The sequence below is a fragment of the Crocuta crocuta genome, unplaced genomic scaffold, assembly GCF_008692635.1.
Source record: "Crocuta crocuta isolate KB4526 unplaced genomic scaffold, BGI_CrCroc_1.0 scaffold134, whole genome shotgun sequence".
Lineage (NCBI taxonomy): Eukaryota > Metazoa > Chordata > Mammalia > Carnivora > Hyaenidae > Crocuta > Crocuta crocuta.
In genome coordinates, this window is record NW_027530183.1 from 4,928,985 (window position 1) to 4,951,392 (window position 22,408).

Sequence of the window (22,408 nt, forward strand, 5' to 3'; positions counted from 1 at the left end):
CCCCACAAGTGCCCTCCTCCATGTTCATATCCCCTCTTCCCGACCAACCCATCAGTCCTCAGTTTGTTCTCAGTATTCAAGAGTCTTTCATGGTTTGCCTCTCTCCCTCTCCCCCACTATTTCTCCCTTCTTCTCCCCCTTGGTCCTCCATTAAGTTCCTCCTAATCCTNTGGTGTGAGAAAATGATCTAGTTTCATTTTCCGCATGTTGCTATCCAGTTCTCCCAGTACCATCTGTTAAAGAGGCTGTTTTCCATTGGATACTCTTTCCTGCCTTGTCAAAGATTAGTTGGCTGTATACTTTTGGGTCCACTTCTGAGTTCTCAATTCTGTTCCATTGGTCTATGTGTCTGTTTTTGTGCCAGTACCATACTGTCTTGATGATGACAGCTTTGTAGTAGAGGCTAAAGTCTGCGAACAATACCTCCCGTTTTAGTTTTATTCTTTAGTATTACTTTGGCTATTTGGGGTCTTTTGTGGTTCCATACAAATTTTTGGATAGTTTGTTCTAGTTTTGAGAAGTATGCTGGTGCAATCTTGATTGGAATTGCATTGAATGTGTAGATTGCTTTGGGTAGTAATGACATTTTAACTATATTTATTCTTCCAATCTATGAGCATGGAATGTTTTTCCATTTCTTTGTGTCTTCTTCAATTTCCTTCATAAGCTTTCTATAGTTTTCATCATACAGATCTTTTATATCCTTGGTTAGGTTTATTCCTAGGTGCTTTATGGGTTTTTGTGCAATTGTGAACGGGATCAGTTTCTTGATTTCTCTTTCTGTTCCTTCATTGTTGATGTATAAAAATGCAACCGATTTCTGTACCTTGATTTTGTACCCTGCAGCTTTGCTGAATTCTTGGATCAGTTCTAGTAGGCTTCTGGTGGAGTCTGTCGGGTTTTCTATGTAGAGTATCATTGTATAAACCCTTTTCTTGATCCAACATTTGTTCCTTTGGACAAGCAATAACCACTTAATCTATTAAGTACCAAGCACAGTGTGCCAGACCCTGGAGATACCACACTGAAAATGCAGACAAGATCCCTCCCCTCATAGAGCCTACATCTGTTGGGGGATATAGATAAGAACACAAATTACTACTGCATTGTATGCACAGTTATGTGGGGGATACAAGGTACTATAAGAAAAGAAAGGAGGTGACCTAACCCAGCCAATTTTCTCTCCCTCCCCTAAAATATTCATATGCTAATTGTCCTGATGTATAGGAAAATTTCATCAATGGTCAACTACTATACTTGAGTAGTCTCAGAGATGATTTTCTCCTGAAGGAGAGGAAAGCAAACTGAACTACTTTTCCCCTTGCACCATCTTTTTTGTTTTTGTTTTTGTTTTTGTTTTGAGAGAGAGAGAGCAAGCATAAGTGGGGAAGAGGGGCAGAAGGAGAGAGAGAGAGTCCCAAGCAGACTCTACGTTTAATTTAGAGCCTGACACAGGGCTTGATCCCATGACCCTGGGATCACAACCTGAGCTGAAATCAAGAGTCAACCTACTGAGACACCCAGGTGCTCCCTGCCCTCTTGCACCATCTTGGTTTGACATGGAAATCCCAAGGCTTTTTCCATACTAACGTGCATTCACCCTTTCTCCTACTTATAATTTTTCTTACTCTTGACATGCAGAGCTTAGAAATGCTTCCCTATTCTCCAACACATGAATTAAATGGGGTTTTACTCTATTATAGGTTAGTCCTTCCCATGTCTGTCCATGAGCCTGCTCTTGCCAGCACTCAGAGGCAACTCTTTGGTGTATTTTGTTACAAAGTTCCCACCAATACACTTGTCTTTGTTCACTCCTGTCCCTCCTGGACAGTATAGCAATTAAAATGGTACTATGAGTACCTTCATTTTAAATCAGCGCATCAGATCCAAGTAAAATAATTTCTTTCTCTGAATCATAAAGCCTGTGCTTTTCTTCTGACTCCATCTCAGGCTTTGTTTATGGTTCACATACCTAATATACAAAAGACCTCCCTTTGTTAATCATCACATTGGGAAATCAAGTAAAATAATAAACTAGTCTCTTTTGTTCTTACCCTGAATATTCTTCTCTCTCAAGAGAGCAATATATCTCATAAGATTCTAAAAAGAAAAGCAGAATGACATTGTTAAAACTTTACTCTGTTTTGATCTTAATTTCTCAGTCAATTATCCACTCACCATTTGCCCTCTGAATTTGAAGCATGAAAACATGGAACACCATGGGAACATCAAGGCTACCTAGGTGGTTTCTACCAATGATAAGAGCTACTGTGGAGTTACTTGACAAACCTAAAATCAAGGTCAGCATCCAGGCAACAGAGACAGCACAAACAACAACAATGAAAAAAGCAAATATGTATTTATTTTATTTTGTCCTTTTAGTGGCTTAAAATCATGGCACAGACTATGTTTGTTCCCTGAATAATGGCCCCTTTGGCCTTTCAGCTTTTTGCATCCATAGACTTCTATGCCTGTCTCACTTCTTAACACATTATCTTTGGTCATTCTATTTGTCACTATAATTATGTGACTTGAAGGGCAATAATCTGGTGAAACAAGGACTGTGAGTTCTCATCCTGACTAAGCCAATAACTTCTCTTGTGACCTTGTAGGAGCTACCCAAGCTTCACAATCTCATCTTTAGAATGGCAGTGACAATAACCTACCTCATAGGTTTATGTGAAAACAAGTAGATTTTTCAAATTATGATAAAACACTTCATAAACAAAGGGCTTTGAAGCTGCATTATCTTTCTTGTGCTGCATTTCCAATTACAGAATGAGTCAGTTACTGATTAATCATTACTGGAGCAGTAGTCCCTTCCCATCAAGTACAGCCACAGGGCAGAAGAGTGTCAAGATAAAATATGCATTGAAGCATCACTCTCACAACTTTGGATATCAAAAGATGCCATCAGATCTTTTCATTATCACAAAAAGCACTGGAGCTCTTTGCATCCTCATACAAAACTGAGCATGGGGAAGCTTGATAGAAAGGAGTCAAGGATGAGAACATTAATTTCCATCATTTATCCTTGCCACATTGGAGGAGAATCAGTAATGAGCATGAAATTGAGGCTGCTACCTTCCAATCTACTCACCTGTGCTCAGTGTCTGACAGCGAGCTTTAGCATGTTGGGCAGAAAGTGCAGATTGAGGTGGCAAAATTGTGCTCTGCACAAAACCCTGGTTTGCTAACCCCTTAACACTTCATTGCCCCCTCCTTCCTGCATTTCTAGTTCATTCACCATTCTTAAACTAGATTTTTGTATACTCTGGTTCTTGTTCAGCTCCAGGGTACTGGGCTTTCTCCCAAGACCCATATTTCAGGAGACATTTCCACTTAGAAAAGTCTTATTTATGGTAAATATTCACATTTATTCAAGGGAAAAGACAGTAGCAGCCATTAAACTTAACCCTAATGGAACACTCAGAATGTTTCTATGGTTTCTGCCTCAATGTTTTGTTTCTTCTGGCCCTGACCACTTCTTTTTTCTTTTTTTAACGTTGCATTTTACTTATTTATTTTAGAGAGAGAGCATGTGAGCAAGCAGAGGAGAGGGGCAGAAGGAGAGAGAGAGAGAGAGAGAGAAAGAAAGAGAGAGAATTCCAAGCAGGCTCCATGCTCAGTGCAGAGCCCAATGTGGTACTTGATCCCACAATCCTGGGATCATGACCTGAGCTGAAATCAAGAGTTGGACGCTCAACTGACTGAGTCACCCAGGTGCCTTTGGCCCTGACCACTTCTGTTAGGTCCATTCACTTCTGTCTTGATTCATAATCCCTTCAGATTCTCAAGTAAGAGCTAGGGGTTGGATGAACAAATTAGGAGCATGGACTCCAAGCTCATATGTCTTTGCTTTCACACCTGCCTATCCCCTTCCTTCACACTTATCTCTACGAAGCCACTCAGGAAAGATATAGTAGTACCTGCTTCACAGTATTCTTGTGAGGCATAAGAACAATCTATACGTAAAGCATTCAGAACAATGCCTGACTTTTATTAGGTTCTCGGTAAATATTAGCTATTCACAATAGCTGAATTATGGAAACTTCCTTAGTAATTGTTATTATTGGGACAACAGTCATCTGTATTCTTAACCTGTTTATACTGTAGAGCCCATGTCTCTAAAAATTTGCATCATTGATATTTTTATCACATTTCAAGAAAGCTTTTATTTACGGGGCGCCTGGGTGGCTTAGTCGGTTAAGCGTCCGACTTTCGCTTAGGTCATGATCTCGCGGTTCGTGGGTTCGAGCCCCGCGTCGGGCTCTGTGCTGACTGCCAGCTCAGAGCCTGGAGCCTGTTTCAGTCTGTGACTCCCTCTCTCTCTGACCCTCCCCTGCTCACGCTGTCTCTCTCTCCTAGAAATAAATAAAACATTAAAAAATTAAAAAAAAGAAAGCTTTTATTTACAATTGCCTACTGTATATCCCATTTCAACTAAACACAAAATAGTGTAAAATACTTATGTACAAGTTATTTCAGAGTAAATAGATTCCTTTTATACATTTTGCAAACCTTTGATTTGGAAAATAGAGATGAAAAAGGAGGAGGACTTTTAAGGGAATAGTTCTCATTTCTGAACTGTATACAGCAGGCTACGGGAGATAGGGAGTGTGGGGATAAGGGTGTTATTTAAAGTAGGTCTCCTTGAGAAGGTAATATTTTAGCAAGAAACAAAGAAACGAGCTGAACATCTAAGAGAAGACCATTCCAGAGAGAGAATAGTTGAAGAAAGCCTCTTATATGGAAAGATGTCTGGAGTAGAATGGCAAAGTAGGAGTGTGGGTGGTGGGTTACAGAGGTAATAGGGGCCAGAGTGCCTAGAGCCTCAGAGACTATTATAAGGACTCGCTTCCAGATATATTTGAAAACAGAGCCTAAAGATTTCTTAATGGATTGGGTAAGAACTACCTGAGACAAAATGAAGTCAAAGACCATTTCAAGAATTTTGGTCTGAACAAGTAATCCTAAGAGCAGAATTGCCATCAACCAAAATGGGAAAGGCTATGGGTAAGGGAGAGGGGATTTGTAGTTTAGTATTTTACGCAATGATTTTTAGATGTCCAATAGACATCCCAATGAAGATGTCTAGCAGGAGTTTGTATATATGAATCTAGAGTTCAGAAGAAAAGTCTGGATTTAGGAACCATTGGCTTGATACTAGGTTACAGCTTTGAGTGAGAATAGATAGAAAAAAGAAGATCAAGGAATGAAAAGCTCTCAATCCCAGAGCACTCTAAGGTGACAAGCTCAGAAAAAGGAGGAGTAGGAGACTGAGGAATTAACAGTGAGGTATGAGGAAAACCAAAAGAGTGTGGTGAAATGGAAACCAGGTGAAGAAATTGAATCAAGGAGGGGCGCCTGGGTGGCTTAGTCGTTAAGTGTCCGACCGTCGCTTGGGTCATGATCTCGCGGTTCGTGGGTTCGAGCCCCGCGTCGGGCTTTGTGCTGACTGCCAGCTCAGAGCCTGGAGCCTGTTTCAGTCTGTGACTCCCTCTCTCTCTGACCCTCCCTTGCTCACGCTGTCTATCTCTCTCTCTCCTAGAAATAAATAAAAAACATTAAAAAAAACAACAACAAAAAATTGAATCAAGGAAAACGTGTGAATAATGTGGTTTGGGTGTGGCGGTGGATTTCTGAGCTGACAGCCATGAAAGAATTCTTGAAACATCTTTGGTGCAAAAAGTGGTTTTATTAAAGAACAGGGACAGGCCTCTTGGGCAGAAAGTGCTGCACTGGGGTTGTGAGGAGTAACTGATTATACACCCGGGGGGGTTGGGGGCGTGGGTAATGATGAGGAAGGTAAAAGCAAAGGGAAACAAAGGGAATTCCCAAAAGGACCTCCATATGCTAAAGAAGCCTCCCGAAGATACTGGAGGCCTTGCTATTGTTGACCTAATGTTATTTTTCCCTCTAGCAATGTATTAACATTAAAACAGTTGGGAGTTCCTGAAGAATGTTTTACTCTACCTGTCTCAAGTATTTGTCATTGGCCTGCAGATTATAAAGAAATTTAATTTTATTTACATTTTCTTCCTGCCTTTGTTCCCCACATCACTGTGGAGGGAAGAGAGATGTTAGGGCTCCAGAAAATTAAGTCTATAAATTTCTGGAGAATGCCTTTTTTCTTGTAAATCATTAAAATAGTTGCAAACTGATGGAGACTCAAGTCCTGCATGACTGTGATCTCTATCAGTAAACCCTTTGTTTTTCCCTTTCCTTTGTTCTTGGGCAGCCCGGAGTGCCTGAGAAATATCACACATCCCAAGGGGGCAGGGGAATGAACTTGTGCTTTGCCCTCAGTTTGCCTTTGATTCCCTCATCATGATCAACTATGTCAAATAAGCAGATAGATATGAATCACCATATTGTACCCCCCAAAAAATGTGCTGATAGATAAATCAAGATGAGAGTTGGGAATTGGCCACCAGATATAGTAAGTAGTGATATGGATATCATTGGTTACCTTGACAGAGGTCAATTCTACGGGGTGCTGAGGAGACATCCTGACTGGAATTAGTTGAAGAGAAAATGAGAGAAGAGAAATTAAAGACAGAAAATAGAGACAACTCCTCAGAAGTTCTGCATTGATGAAGGTTAAAGAAAAGGGGGTAACTGGTAAGAGAATGAGGCCAAGAGAAGATTTGATTTTAGATGGAAAAAAATAACTGTGTTTGCATGTTGATGGGAAAGATCTAGTAGACAGCAAAGAAAATATGTAGAAGAAAAAGCTGTGAAGCAAATGTCTGTGTACCAAGAGGGAAAGGGATCATGTGCACAGGAGAATGGATGAATTTTATGTGTTTTTTCTCTATCAAGACAGAGAGAAACAGAGCATAAGCGGGGCAGGGTCAGAGAGAGAGGGAGACACAGAATCCAAAGCAGGCTCCAGGCTCTGAGCTGTCAGCACAGAGCCTGATGCGGGGCTCGAACTCATGAACCATGAGATCATGACCTGAGCTGAAGTCGCCGCTCAACCGACTGAGCCACCCAGGCAACCCGAGGATGGATGAATTTTAAATAGAGCATTTGTAGCAATAGGCAGGGAGGCAGAGTATGAGGATTTAAATGCCAGTAGATATGGTGGTAGACATTGCAGGGAATTTCTCTATTTATTGCTTCAATTTTCTTGGAGAGGAAGTTGAGAGTGATGATGGGAAGAAAAGGTTATGGGTTTAAGGGAAGGGAAGAAATGTTAAGTGGTTGGAAAGGACAATGCGAGACTGAATGGGCCAATATGATTGCCTGACAGCATTTAGGGCCCACTTGAGGTTTATATATTGTATTTAAATGAGATCAGTCCACATGGTTCTATATTCTTTGTATAGCAACATGAAGCTGCATGGTTGTAGGCCCAGAAAAGGAAGAATTCAATGCAGCTGTGGTTTCATGAAGCAGTGCAATGAAAAGAGAGGCAGGGCAAGTGAGTCAAAAGTGAATGTCAGGAAGATGATGATGATTGTACATGAATGAGGCTGGGTTAGAAGTATAATGAAGATGTCACAAGGAGACAGACAGTTTAAAGATGGTGGATCAATGAACTGTAGGTCTCAGTGGAGGTAAAAGGATGGCCGGAGGTGAGCTAAGAGGAGGTGCTGGTTAAGGAGTAGGATATATGAAATTAAGATTACGGAATTAAGACTAATGACAAAGTCTAGGATATAGCCATGAGAAGAGTTCAAGGAACTAACAGGTCAGGATGTTGGAAGGATTCTTTGTGTCCATATTAAAATTAGAAAGAATTATTGATGTGAGAAACGGAGGCAAAAGGAAATGATAGATAAAATTAAATTGCTTTATAACCTGCAGCCCATTGACAAATACTTAAGGCAGGCAGAGTATAACATTTCTCCAAGAACTCCCTACTGTATTAATGATAATACTTTGCTAAAAGGAAAAACAACCTTACCTTGACAATAGCTGGGGCTCCAGTGTCCTTTGAGTCTTCTTTAACGTATCCAGGAGCCTGTGAGTTTTCTTTAGCAGATCCAAAAGGATTTGGAAACTTCTTGCCTTTACCTCCCTCAACTGCCAAGTAATAATCAGTGTCTCCTCACAACCCCAGTACAACTCTTTCTGCCCATGGGTCCTGTCCCTGTGCTTTAATAAAACTACACTTTAGCACCAAAAACGTCTCAAGTCTTTCTTGGCCATCAGCTCTTGACCTCCACTCCATCACTTCAAAACCATATCATTATGAGTGTATTAGAGAATGAGCCACAAATAAAACCAGAGAAAATAAGAGGAAAAGACTCTTATTTTACTTATCAGTAAGTGCTGGAAATAATAAGGGGCAATGATGGCTATAATATGGTGGCATGAGATCCAATGTTGAAAGGTTGTAGGTGGGGAAAATGAAGAATGGTCTGGAAGCAGCAATGAGGTATGAGGAAGAGACCTTCTCCACTCTCAGGCCCAGTGGTGAGAAAGCTAAGGAACAACAACAGCCATCACTTGAGACAGACGTCAGGAAAGCAGAAAACTTAGGAGACAGTGAGGTTTCATTTGGAGTAAGAAGATGAAAAGAATATTTAAAGAATAGGTTGAGGAACAGGAGATTTTACTTCTAATAGAACTTGAATTCCAAAGGAAACAATGGCAGAATTTTAGAGGTTGGAGAAAGGTAGGGAAAGAAAACAGAATGGGGGTATACGGAACGCAGTGGAGTTTAGAGTGTAGGAAAGGAGAGGTGACCTAGATGTCTGGGGACTTCTTTGGAGACTAACATAAATAGACATAAATGGAATAATAGAGTAGTCCTCATACATATGATAACAGATGCTATGCTGATAGGCTGTGAGTGTTAGCACATAGAGAAGGATGGATTTCTAGGGCTTCCTAACAATGAGAATAGAAAGTTAGAAGTAAAATGGTCTTAATCTAATGTAACATCTCTCTCTTAGCTTCTGTTGAGGAAGGGGCAGTTTTATTTTAAGCATATGTGATCCATCTCAACCCCTATCAATGGACTCAGGGATTTTGGAGTAGTTAATTACCACATCAAGCTGTACCTGTGCTCCCTCCTCTCCTCCCCCACTTCATTATCTAACCAGAGTAAGGACTTGAATAAGGAGAATTTTGAGAGACTTGGAAAACAGTGACATGAAAGACTAGAAAGAGTAAAGGTTTAGACCAGAGAGAGTGACCTTATGTATCCCTCAATGCATTGTGACTATGCACTTAACTTTCTGGTAGGATGAACCCCAACTTATCCTTGTCTATAATGTCTCTGGGATCACTTGCATTTTCCTCAAGACACATCAATTCCAATCTACCCTTGCCCTTTAGAATGTTTATGTGTATTACTAATTACAACATGCTGTAATAAAAATTTTCAACTAAAATTGTCAATATAAGTGATGTTATGTTCTACTTTATAGAGTAACAACAAACTTTGCAGGTACAGAAAGCAAATAAGCAATCAGCCTAAAATCTCCAAAAATAGGGATGCCTGGGTGGCTCAGTTGCTTTAACTCTGGATTTTGGTTATGGATTTTGACTCAGGTAATGACCTCATGGTTCATCAGATTGAGCCCCACTTCAGACTCTGCACTAACAGCATGGAGCCTGCTTGGGATTCTCTCTCTCCCTCTCTCCCTGCCCCTTCCCCCATTTGCATACATACATGCATGTTCTCTCTCTCAAAATAAATAAACTCTAAAAAATCTCCAAATATAGAATTCCTCTATCAATGAAATGTTGTATAAATTAATCAGTTATTTACCTAGTTTTATGCAAAACCAGTAAGTTGCTAAAAAAAAAAGTTCTTACAATACTCAGTTTGAGTTAAACTCTCTAAATGTGCCCACATTCAGCTGATTAACTTCTTAAAGGTGAGCTGCTAATATAGGCCCTCCAAAACTGGCAAGAATGCAACTTGTGCTCCAAAACATAACCTTGGGTCACCTTATCTTTATTCTATGCTTCAAATTATCACCTATATTCTGATTCTCCTATATTCTGATTCTGATTCATCTATACTCTAAATTATCTGTGATAATAGGAGATTAAGCAAAAATATTGATCTCTTTTCTGAATGCATATATTCATCTACCAAAAAGAAAATGACATGGGGGCCTATATCAGTAAGGTTCCTCACAGACACAAAATATCACCCACAAAATGGGTATTGAAGAGAGCTTAAACCTAGATAATTTACAAAAGCGTGGTCAGTGATCATGGGAATCCAATCAGAAATAATGAGCCACCCTGAGTCTAGGAACAGTGGGAAGCAGCTACTATTCCCGGGTGTGAAAGGGCAAGAATAAGTAGCAGTTCCAAGAGCCTACTCATTAGGCTTTATTAATACTTGCTAAGCCTAGTAGGAGCAATGATTCTCTGTAGAGAAATTCAACTACAGCCCATATATGGCTCAGCAGGGAGGTTTCCATAGGAACAAATACATCAATTTCACCTTCCTTTCACCTTCCAATATGATCCCTTCCATTGTCTAAATCCAACAACTGAAAAAAAGCTTGTTTTTGCAGTCCATAAAAAACCACCCTCCTGGGACATACAACAGGATGAAGGATAGAAAGTGAGACAAATGGAAACAAATGGAGACCATGCGGCCAAGAGGCTAACACAATGAGACAGAAACAGCAGGCATAGAAAATAAAGATCTTAGTCCAGAAAAGAAGAATGGAGACTTCTAAGAGAGAGACCTCTAAGGAAAAGGGGAAGGAGGGAGAATTCAATACAATCTACAGTATGGATGAGGGCATGAAAACCTCAGGACCATTGTGCATTTATGCTCATGATGCAAATAAATAAAGAGTGAGAGATAAAAGCAACACAGATGAAAAAGAAACAGGAAAACTATAGAAGAAAGCAACTTAAATATGAAGTGAAACTAAAATACAGTGTTGAGTCTGAGTAAATGACAAACAGAATTCTTCTGAACTTCACACTGGGATTATTCTCTTTTGGATGACACTGAATCCTGACTGTAATTTTAAAGAAAGGCACATACTCATAGTAGATTATCTGGCTCACCAAGCAACATTTTTTAAAGTAGCTTGGAATACTGTGAACGCTATTTTGTTGGCCTTCAATGTTAAGAATTTATCTATATACAATTTATTCTAGGCTATAGATTAGAATGTAAATTTTATCAAATTAAAAAATTTTTGAGAAAATTAAAGCAGAGCTGATACATAGAGGGAGATGAAAATGGGGCAAAAAGATGGGGCAAAGGAGGAAAGTGATAATATTATCACATTACAAAGTTGTTGATAGGTATTAGTTTCAAGGGGAGAAGGAAGGGATAGCAGAAGGGAGAAAGGAAGAGAAGTGACATGGGTAGTGCAGAAATACACTCGACAAAAACTGAGCACTGATGGATGTGGGGGGAGAGGGGATGGGCATGGAGGAGGGCACTTGTGGGGATGAGCACTGGGTGTTATGTGGAAACTAATTTGACAATAAACTATTTGTAAAAAAAAAAAAGAAAGAAATACACTTAATCATCATTTATCTTAGAACCACCAAAATGAAATCAGAAAAGTGAAAATGAGAAGTAATTAAAAATAGGAAAATCAGGGGCATCTGGCTGGTGCAGTTGGAGGAGCATGTGACTCTTGATCTTGGGGTTGTGAATTCGAGGCCCATGTTGGGTGTATGGATTATTTAAAAATAAAATCTTAAAAAATAAAAAAAAATTTAAAAAGTGAGAAGTTATCGCCTCTGTCTGTGGAGAGGCAGAAAAGAGGACTGTATCAGCCAGGCTCTAATCAGGAGAAACACCCCAGTAATTTGAAGATGGGAAGTCAAATATAAAATGCTACTAACTATAACACAGCTGAAGTAATAAAAGATTGATTAATAAGAACTAAAGAGAACTCTGAAGAATATAGGAGCAGCAGATGGAAAGGAGCAGCCACTGTGTCTAGGGCTGAGCTAGAGTGCTTGGGCAAAGTGCATGCTGCTAAGATGAGATCCAGACCTTGCAGAAGAGGACACAGCTGTGGCTCACTGGATGACAGAGGATTCACAGCAGTGCCATGCCATGGAATTTTCTGGCCATCTGTCATCTGGAGCTGGCTGGAAATCCACCCTCTTAAATGCCAGAGAAGCCATTCGTGGGAAAGTCATTGACAGAGAGACGCCAAACGGAGGAACTTGCTGCAAAGCGGCCAGAGAAGACTTCCAAGGCAGCTGCAGGTCACTGCATTTTGGAGAAGCCGTGCACATTGCCAGAGCCCACAGCTTATGCTTCAAGCTCTGGCCCCAACAAAATCCATCCATGCTGCAGGAGCTGATCAAAGGAACACACAGGAATCAGCAAGAAATCTCTTCCTTTTCCAGTGCCTTTCCAGCACCATCTAATGTGAAAGCTTAACGTGTACTTGCTGCAAAGGGGAAATGTTCACAAGGTCTGGGTCCATTGCTGCAGAGCAGGCAATGAGGGTGGACTCAGAAATGAGAGGCAATAAATTGATAACTGCATAAACTGATAGTCATGATTTTTCTTTATACAGTTTGATGGTTTTAACAAGGTGTAGGTTTTAGTTTGATAAAATTTTATTTTCCAAAATCCCGTATGTGTGATGCAAATTCCTTGGTTTTCAGACCTATTTATAGGGTATTTCCTCTTTGATGTCCCATACACACATTAAATTCATGCATGAACTATTCTCTTCCACCGCTCCCCCCCAAGAAATCCTGTTCCTGCTTTTCCTGTCTCCCTTCTCTCACTTGGGAGTCCTGAATCAGAAAAATAGGAGTTAATTTAGACACCCCCTTACAGAATCACACACACTGCCCCCCCACATACACACACACACACACACACACACACACACACACACACCCTACATCCATCTTGTCACTAAGTAAAATCATTCCATGTTCCTTATCTCTCTAAATTGAACTCTTCTTTGTTTCACTACTACCTTACTTCAGGTCCTCATTATCTTAATAGCCTTTAATTGGTCTCTCTCATCACTTCCCAACCCACCAATCTTTATTTCACACTGCAGCTGGGGCAGGGGCTTTTCTAAATTCAAATCTTACGCTATCTCTCAACTTTTCCTGAAATTCATCCACCAATCACCCTCTCTTGCTTTGGAATAAAATCCAAATCCCTTAGCTTGGAACACAAAGGTCTCCAGGGTCTGGCTACTTGTCCAGCCTCACTCTCAACAGCCCCTGATGCTCTCTAATCACACCAAATTTCAGGCATTTTTCCAACAGAACAATCTTTTATACATGGGAATCAGACATAATGCAATCAATTAATTACAAAGCCTACTTTAGAGTCTGTAAACTATTATTGATTACAAGACAATCTCTATTGGGAATTAATAGCTCATTAGTCGAGGGTGGAAAAACAAACTCATGCAGACAAAGCATAGAAACACATGACTGCTCTGAGCACATGGCAGATACCCTGTCAACATTTTCCTTTGGACCTACAGTCCTGAGCTGTCTTCTTCACCTTTGGAACCTGTAATAAACGCAGCAAGCACATTGTGAGGTCCGGACTCAGCAACAGAAGAAACTGAGGCAGCATGGACCAAAGAGTAAAAGAAAAAATATTTAGTTTTTATTTTGCTTATTTTGTTATTTTTTGTTGTTGTTTATAATACAAAAACAAACCCTTAACAAGAGAGATATCTTTATCATTGACATTTCTATGGAAGTAAAAAACAACTACATTACAATCTTGTAGCCCTTTAGCTTCTTACCTATCTTTCTCCATCGAAGCAGATAATGTGTTATAACGTGACTTTTAATAATAGGAAGTTTCTTAGGAAGGCAACCAGACAGACTCTGATTCCTCTCACTGGCTAATTTCTGCTGGTCCTCCTTGACTTAACAAAAATATCATAACCTTTGGAAAGCTTTCCGTAATTCTTTCAGCCTAAATCCAATGTTCTTTAATTCCTGCTGCCATGGCACCCTGATATATTTCTCCTTAGCATTCTATGCTCCAGTTGTTTATTGAATGCTCTTTATTTCCTGCCTGTTTAAAGCAGGAACTTGAGGGCAAAAACCTTCAAAAGCCTTCCTTCATCTGTGTATCACTGTGGGTATAAGTGGTGCTTCATGCACAATATGTTCACAATACATGCTTGCTAAAAAGAAGTGATAGATTGATTGTACGATGACCATTAACTGATTGTACAATTGCTATTCTTATTTATTTGCAAATTGTAAATGGTTCAGGAGCCCCTTCCTGAAAATGTTCTCAAGGGCTTCATATTTCTAAGCAATAATAATGTGCTTCCAGAATTTATTACTATAACTCACATGCAAATTGGGGCACCATACTGTGGAAAATTCTATTCATTTCTACACTTAAACCATTATCCATCCTACCTGATGAAAGGGATTAGCTGTCATTATCCTCTAAGATCTGATTCTCTTGCCAAACTGGGAAGACATTTAGAAATCAATAACTCATAAAACATGCTAATAGCTTCAAATAAGCTTTTTGAGAACTGTACCATTAGTAGAAGTCCCTGGATAACATGGACTCTATCCAGCCTTTCCCACACACGAAACATTAAATCACCAACCATGTATATTTACTTATTCATTTGTTTACTTATGATTCATACCTCCAACTTCTTTAAAATAATGTGGTAAGAGTGATTAGGTAGGAATAACACTAATATCTACATTTCAGGGACCTTATGATTCATGGATGTGTGGCAGTAGCTAATAGAAGCTTGGTCTAAATCAGTAGCCTAGTTTTATATATGCTTTCCCTGGCCTTTGTATCAGCAATTTTTCAAGAACAGTTTATGGATAAAGAACATTGTGATATCACATAGCTCTGTGCAGAATGTACAGAGTGACTCTGTGAGTTTGTGTGTATAGAAAACAAAGAGAATTTATATAATGCTTTCCTATGTAACCAAATGATTAGTAAGAGAATTCAAGAGCAAAACATTATGGAGACAGTAATTTTACTTTATGAAAATCAACGGCTCTAGCAAACTGCACACTTAAAATGAATGCATTATTGTCTATGTAAATTATGCCTCGATAATTTGAAAAAAAATCAGTATCTGTAGTGGCAGAAAGTAGGTTAGCAGTTTCATAGGGCTAGACAGGTGAAGATGTTGTAAAGGGACATGAAGGAACTTTGGAGGATTATAGAAATGTTCTACATCTTGACTGTGGCTGGTGATTATTTGGGTGGATATATTATCAAAATTTATTAAATATAAAAAAAGGGTTTATTTCATTTTATGTAAATTATACCCTAATAAAGTTGAGTAAAAAAGTCAATGGCTAAGCAATGCAAAATTATTTTTTATTCAAGCCACATTAAATTGCTATTTTAAGGATTTATAATAAATTAATAGTAAGTACTACATATATCTTCATGGTGACTTTTCTTTGCCAGATATCTCACAGACAAAAATAATTCATGTAGATATCATTAAAATGAGTAACTTTACAAAACTCTTTCTCTATGAAGAGAAATTATTAATTTCAATAATGTAAGGTCAGTGAATTGCTCATGTATATTAAAATGTTTATAACCTTACATATATATAATGAGTTACCATCTAGTCATTAGGCCTATTCTAAAAGAAATGCAAATGGATGATAAACTTGTGAATTCACAAATATAGTTCATGTTATATTTAGGTGGAGAAATTGTCACTTCAAAATGGAAAAATTTGACGGTAACCATCATTAATGAGATGCTATCTGCAGATGAACCCCCACCTCCCCTACTGGGTAATAGTGAAATGCTGTAATTGCTTGGTATACATGGCACATTATGGTGGAGACCTGTCATGCACGACCTCCCATCACCTTTTGAACTGTCTTCTACATTTTGTGAGTTTCTCCACTGCCAGCTTTACCTTCTCAAGAGAAAATCCAGAAAACCCGATTTCTCCCCATCCTACGCAACTAAGATGCAAGCAGATCACCCTGGTTCCAGCAAGCAGGTGCACCCATATGAGGTTTCAATTCACAGTGTGAGGAAACAGGCAAAGTGCTGAGCATCTATTTTCCTGGTACAAGTGGCAGGTGAGGATCTTGCTTTAAAGGGGCAGCAGCAGGGGTGCCTGGGTGGCTCACTCAGTTAAGTGTGGACTCTTGAATTTGGCTCAGGTCATGATCTCATGGTTCGTGAGTTTGAGCCCTGTGTCGGGTTCTTTGCTGACAGCGTGGAGCCTGCTTGAGATTCTCTCTCCCTTGCTCTCTGCCCTTCCCCCACTCATGCATGCATGTGCTTCCACCACCCCCCCCCCAGAATAAATACACTTAAAAATAAAACAAACAAAAAGGAAGTAGCAGCGGAAGTTTCAATTAAATCAAGTACCTGGCATCTGAGAGAAGTTGAATTCCTGGCATCAGAAGTCTAGGTTGTGGCAAGTCACAGGGACAGACCCCATGCAGGCAAGTGCTGTAGCATGCTTCTAGGGCTGAACGTGGTTCCTGGTCATTTGATCTGATGACAAGGATTCTGTAAGCTACCTGATTTTCCCTGCTAAATTCTTTCTTTGTTAGCTTAAACAAGCTGGAATGGATTGGGTTTGCCACTTTGACCAGTTTGCACACTTCATACAGAGGTTTGATAAAGGAGTACCTCCAGTGTTGGAAGGTTCCTAGGAAGTCAAGATCATATGGAGAAAATTCTTTTCCAGTTTATTCTGTAAGTCAATTCTACTACAGTGGCCACAGAGTGGAAACCATCTCACAAGATCTTCGAGGGAGATATCTGCCCTATCCCTAAGTGGGCAGTCTTTGTGTTTATTCATTAGGTTAGGTCCTCCTTATTGGTAGATTATTCTAGTGTTCTGGAGCACACACTGAACCTCAGTGCTACGTGTAATGATTATAAACTGTGTCCTTCAGGACTTGCCTACTTCTACTCTCTCTCTCTTTCTGAGTGATCCTATCAAGGCCACTGATTATCTATTTTAAAGATTATCTATACACTGATTACTCCCCAATTTCTACCCAATGTGATCTCTCCTGTGAAGTTTCAGATAGTCTACCTGAATTACCTAAATTAGGCTATACCAAAATTTTAAACTTTTGTGCTACAAAGAAAACCATCATAAGACTTAAAATTCAGTCCCAAGAAAGAGGAAAACAATACTGGCAAATCATATATTTGACAAGGGGTTTATATACAGAATATAAAGAAGCAGTACGACTCATCAATAACAACAACACAATAATAATAATAACCTAACTTAAAAACAGGCCAAAAAATTTGAACATTTCTCCAAAGATATACAAATAGGCAATAAGCACATGAAAAGATGCTTGGCATCATTAGTAATTGGGAAAATGTAGATCCAAACCACAATGAGATGCTACTTCATACCCACTAGGATGGCTACTGTGAAAAACAAAGGCAATAACAAGGGTTGACATGGATGTAGTGGAATTAGAACCCTTATTCATTGTTGGTGAGAATGTAAAATGATGCAACCACTTTCAAAAAGTCTGGAGGTTTCTCAAAATGTTAAACATAGAGATACTGCATAACCCAGCAATTCCACTATTCATTATATACTGAAGAGAAATGAAAAATATGTTCAAATAAAAATGTATACACATTCATAGCAGCATTATTCACAGTAACCAAAATGTAGAAACAAATGTTCATAAGTTGATAAAGGTATAAACAAACTGTGGTATATCTCTATGGCGAAATACTATTTTGCAATTAAAACAATTAAAGTGCTGATGGATAATATTAAGTTCAATGAAAGAATCCACTCATAAAAGACCACATGTTGTAGCATTCCTTAACATGAAATGGCAGGAATGGAGAAATCTATAGAGACAGATACAGGTTAGTGGTTGCCTCAGTCCAGGAAAATACAGTTTTCTTTTTGCAGTGATAAAATGCTCTAAACTTGGATTATGTCTGATTCTGTGATTTCCTAAAAAATTCTTGAATTGAACTTTAAATATGTGAATTTTGTGGTATGTGAATCATATCTTAATACAGATTTTTTAAAAAAATCCTTGGGTCTCCAGGGTGGCTCAGTCGATTGATCATCCAGCTTCGGCTCAGGTCATGAGCTCACAGTTTGTGAGTTCAAGCCCCGCATCGGACTCTGTGCTGGCAGCTCAGAGCCTGGACCCTGCTTCAGATTCTCTCTCTCTCTCTCTCCCTCTCTCTCTCTTTCTCAAAAATAAACATTTAAAAAATATATAAATCCTTAATGGAGCTAAAACTAAACTTTTAACTTCTTGCTTCCTCAAACCCAAACCTGTTTCTTTCACAATTCTCCCTCAATTTTTGTCATGGCCAAAAGCATAGAATTCATCCTTGATTTTTCTTTATACAGTCCTCACATCCAACCTATCTACAAATCCACTTGTCATTACCTCAAAATATATCCCAGTTCTGACAACCTCACTCCTTTCCAGCTCTCATCCAGGTCACCATCATCTGTGTTCCAATGAAAATATGTTCCAACTGGTGTTTCAGCTTCTATATTTACCTCTGTCTGTTTCCTCATATAGCTAGCTGACTTTTTATAAACTGTGAATCAGCTTCTGCACAGTGAAGGAAACAATCAACAAAACTAAAAGGTAGCATGTAGAATGGGAGAAGATATTTGCAATGAAATATCTGATAAATGGTTAGTATCCAAATTCTAAAAAGAACTTAGCAAATTCAACACCTAAAAAAACAAGTAATTCAGTGAAGAAATGGGCAGAAGACATGAATAGACACTTTTCCAAAGAAGACATAAAGATGACTAACCGACACATGAAAAGATGCTTAACATCACTCATTATCAGGGAAATACAAATCAAAACCACACTGAGAGAATGGCTCAAATTAACAACACAGGAAACAACAAATGCTGGCGAGGATGCAGAGAAAGGGAAACCCTCTTGCACTGTTGGTGGGAATGTGAACTGGTGCAGCTACTCTGGAAAACAGTGTGGAGGTTCCTCGAAATGTTAAAAATAGAACTACCCTATGACCCAGGAACTGCATTACTAGGTATTTACCTAAAGGATACAAAAATGCTGATTGCAAAGGGCACAAGTACCCCAATGTTTATAGCAGCACTATCAACAAGAGCCAAACTATGGAATGAGCCCAAATGTCTATTGACTGATGAATGGATAAAGAAGATGTTGAACATCTTCGCACACAATGGAATAAAAAAGAATGAAATCTTGCCATTTGCAACAACATGGATAGAGCTAGAGAGTATTATGCTAAGTGAAATAAGTCAGTCAGAGAAAGACAAATACCATATGATTTCACTCATGTAAAATTTAAGAAACAAAACAGATGAACATAAGGGAAGGAAAAAAAGAGAGAGGGTAGCAAACCATAAGAGACTCTTAACTATGGAAAACAAACTGCGGGTTGATGGAGGGAGATGGGGGAAAGGGGTCAATGGGCTAAATGCGTGATGACTATTAGGGAGGGCATTTGTGATGAGCACTAGGTATTACATGTAAGTGATGAATCACTACATTGTACACCTGAAACCAATTTTACCATATATGTTAACTAAGTGGAATTTAAAGTAAAAACTTGAGAAAAAATAAAGTAAAAAGAGAAGGAGAAAGACTCAACTATATAGAACAAACTGAGGGTTGCTGGATGGGTGGTGGGTGTGGCAGGATGGGCTAAATGGGTGACAGGTAATAAGGGCACTTGTGATGAGCATTGGGTGTTGTATATAAGTAATGAATCACTAAATTCTATTCTTAAAACTAATATTATACTATGTTAAATAACTATAATTTAAATAAAAACTTGAAACATAAAAAATAAGTATAAATATAAATAAGAATTGTGAATAAGATCCTATCAACCACTACTTAAACTCTCCAATGACTTTCTATCATGCTTAAATAAAATTCAATCTTCTTTCCAAAGCCCACCAGTCTCTCTTCAGAATCTGTCTGCCTTCACCAGCAAATTCACCACATGCCCCCTGAATTATCTTCCTTTTCTCTCTTACGTAGAACAGATTTGTTTCTGTCTCATGATCTTTACGCTGACTATTCCTTCAGACTCTCATGACTGATCCACATCATCATTCAGGTTTCAGCTCCTAAGCCGCTCCCTCAGAGGGCTTTCAAAAGTAGCATGGTCTCAAAGTAACTCTGTGCTTTATCTTGCTTTAGTTTCTTAATAACAACTTATACTTAGCTAGATTATCTCAATAATTTCTATTACTTATTGTGATAAAAAAACACATAAAAATAACTATCAACCATTTTTAAAGTGAAGAGTACAGTAGTGTTTACAACACATACGTTGTTGCACTTCAGATGTCTAGAATATTTTCATCTTGTGAAACTGAAATTCTACACTCATTGAAAAACTTCCCTTCCCCCCTCACCCTAGCCACTGGCAACCGCCATTCAACTTTATTTCTATGAATCTGACTACTCTAGGTACCTCACGTAAGTGGAATCATGCAGTAATTATTTTATAGTGATTGACTTATTTTACTTAGCATAATGTCCTCAAGTTTCTTCCATTTTGTACCATATTGTCAAATTCTTTTCCTTTTTAAGGCTGAATAATATTTCATTATGTATATATACCACATTGTATTTGTTTCTTTGTTAATCTGGTTTTTATCTGTTCCCCCACTCGATTACATTCTACAAGCTTACAAGCTTTGTAGGGTTAAGTATCATTTACTAAACATCTAGTATATGCTGCATATTCTTGCATACATTATTTCACTTAAAACTTACAACCCTATAACAACTCTATGATTACCTTTATTTCTCTGAAGAACATTTTAAGTAACCCATTAATTAATGACGACAATTCAGATGTGCACAATATGAGTGCAAGTCTTTAACTATTTAATTTTAATTTTTAAAAAATTTTTAATGCTTATTTATTTATTTTGAGAGAGAGAGAGAGAGACAGAACATGAGCATGGGACAGGCAAAGAGAGGGAGACACAGAATCCGAAGCAGGCACCAGGCTCTGAGCCTGATGTGGGGTTTGAACTCACGAACGGCAAGATCATGACCTGAGCCAAAGTAGGATGCTTAACTGACTGAGCCACCCAGGAGCCCCATATTTAATTTTAATTTTAAAGTAAATTTTAAGTATTCAATTCTCCAAAAGAAAATTACTAAGACAAGGTAACCAACTGTGAACAGAGAAAGAAACATAAGGAAAAATTATTCCAAATGTATTACCAGGGTATTGATTGGGAGAATGAAAAGTTGGTTGGTGGAACAGAGAAACATTTTGGCAGTACATCTAAATAGAGAAGCCTGTAAATATGCAAAAAAAATGTGGCAAAAATATATTCACAAAAGATCAAAGTTGGAGTTGGAGAATTTGAGTATTTTTTCCCACAGAATAGTGAGATTTTAAAACTGAATTAAAAACTTGCCAAAATTAAAATGTCATCTTCTTGTTTGATTTTTCTAACAAAAGCAAACTCCACCATCCTTAACAATTCTACAAAATTCTACCCAAATGAGGTTTCACTGTAAGCTCAGCCTCCAAAGCTGACTGGCTTGAGACACACACAGAGGAGGGAATTCACAGAGTGAGATCACATAAACATGGAAGTAGTAAGAGAAAGATGGTGTGTTTTTAAATGATTGTTTTACAAAGCCACACTCTCCCTTTAGCTCCAAGATTACTTTTAAATTTCCCAAAACCAAACAAAGCAGAAATGTTCAGGTATCATATAAGCTACTCTGTTACTGTTACTTTCAATGGTATTTCAAAGACTTCAGACACTGAAGTCTAAAAAGAGTCATCTTTTTATTGTTTTGATCATCATTACTTTTCTTTATTAAGACTTTTTCATATCTGCTACCACTGGGACATTGTTTCATGCTTGCATTCACATCCAGTTAAATGCTAATTGTTCTTCAACACCATCTTTCAGATTTTCTTCCCTAAATTATTGTAGTACCACACCAGGGAACGTGAGATTTCAAGGAAGCTGTCAAAAGGCTTAACAGCACTGGATAAAGATAAAGAACGAGCTTTGTGGAATTTGCCTTCCCACTGGGCTCTTCAAAAGTTAAACTTCGAGTTTTATATGAATAAATTTAAATACATTGAACTCTCACTATTTTTTACCTATTTATAATTTACGAGTATAATTGGTGTGAGTATGCACATATACACACATAATGTACACTTTTCATTCACTTTTTAATTAATTTATTCAACATTTCTTGAATCCCTTTCTATGCACTAGGTACTCCATTAAATGTTATTCCAGAAACTTTGTTCTTCCTTATATTGTTATCTGATTCAGAGTTAATCATTCTCCAATATTCTTATATGTTTTCTTCTTTTACTACTAAAAATAAGAATATTAAGACATTAATCCATCTTTGATTCTTAATGATGGTCTGTTAAAATTCATTTGGTATATTTGACATGCCATTGACTATTTTACCTCTGGATATAGCTGTACTTTTTTACCAGATTTTCACT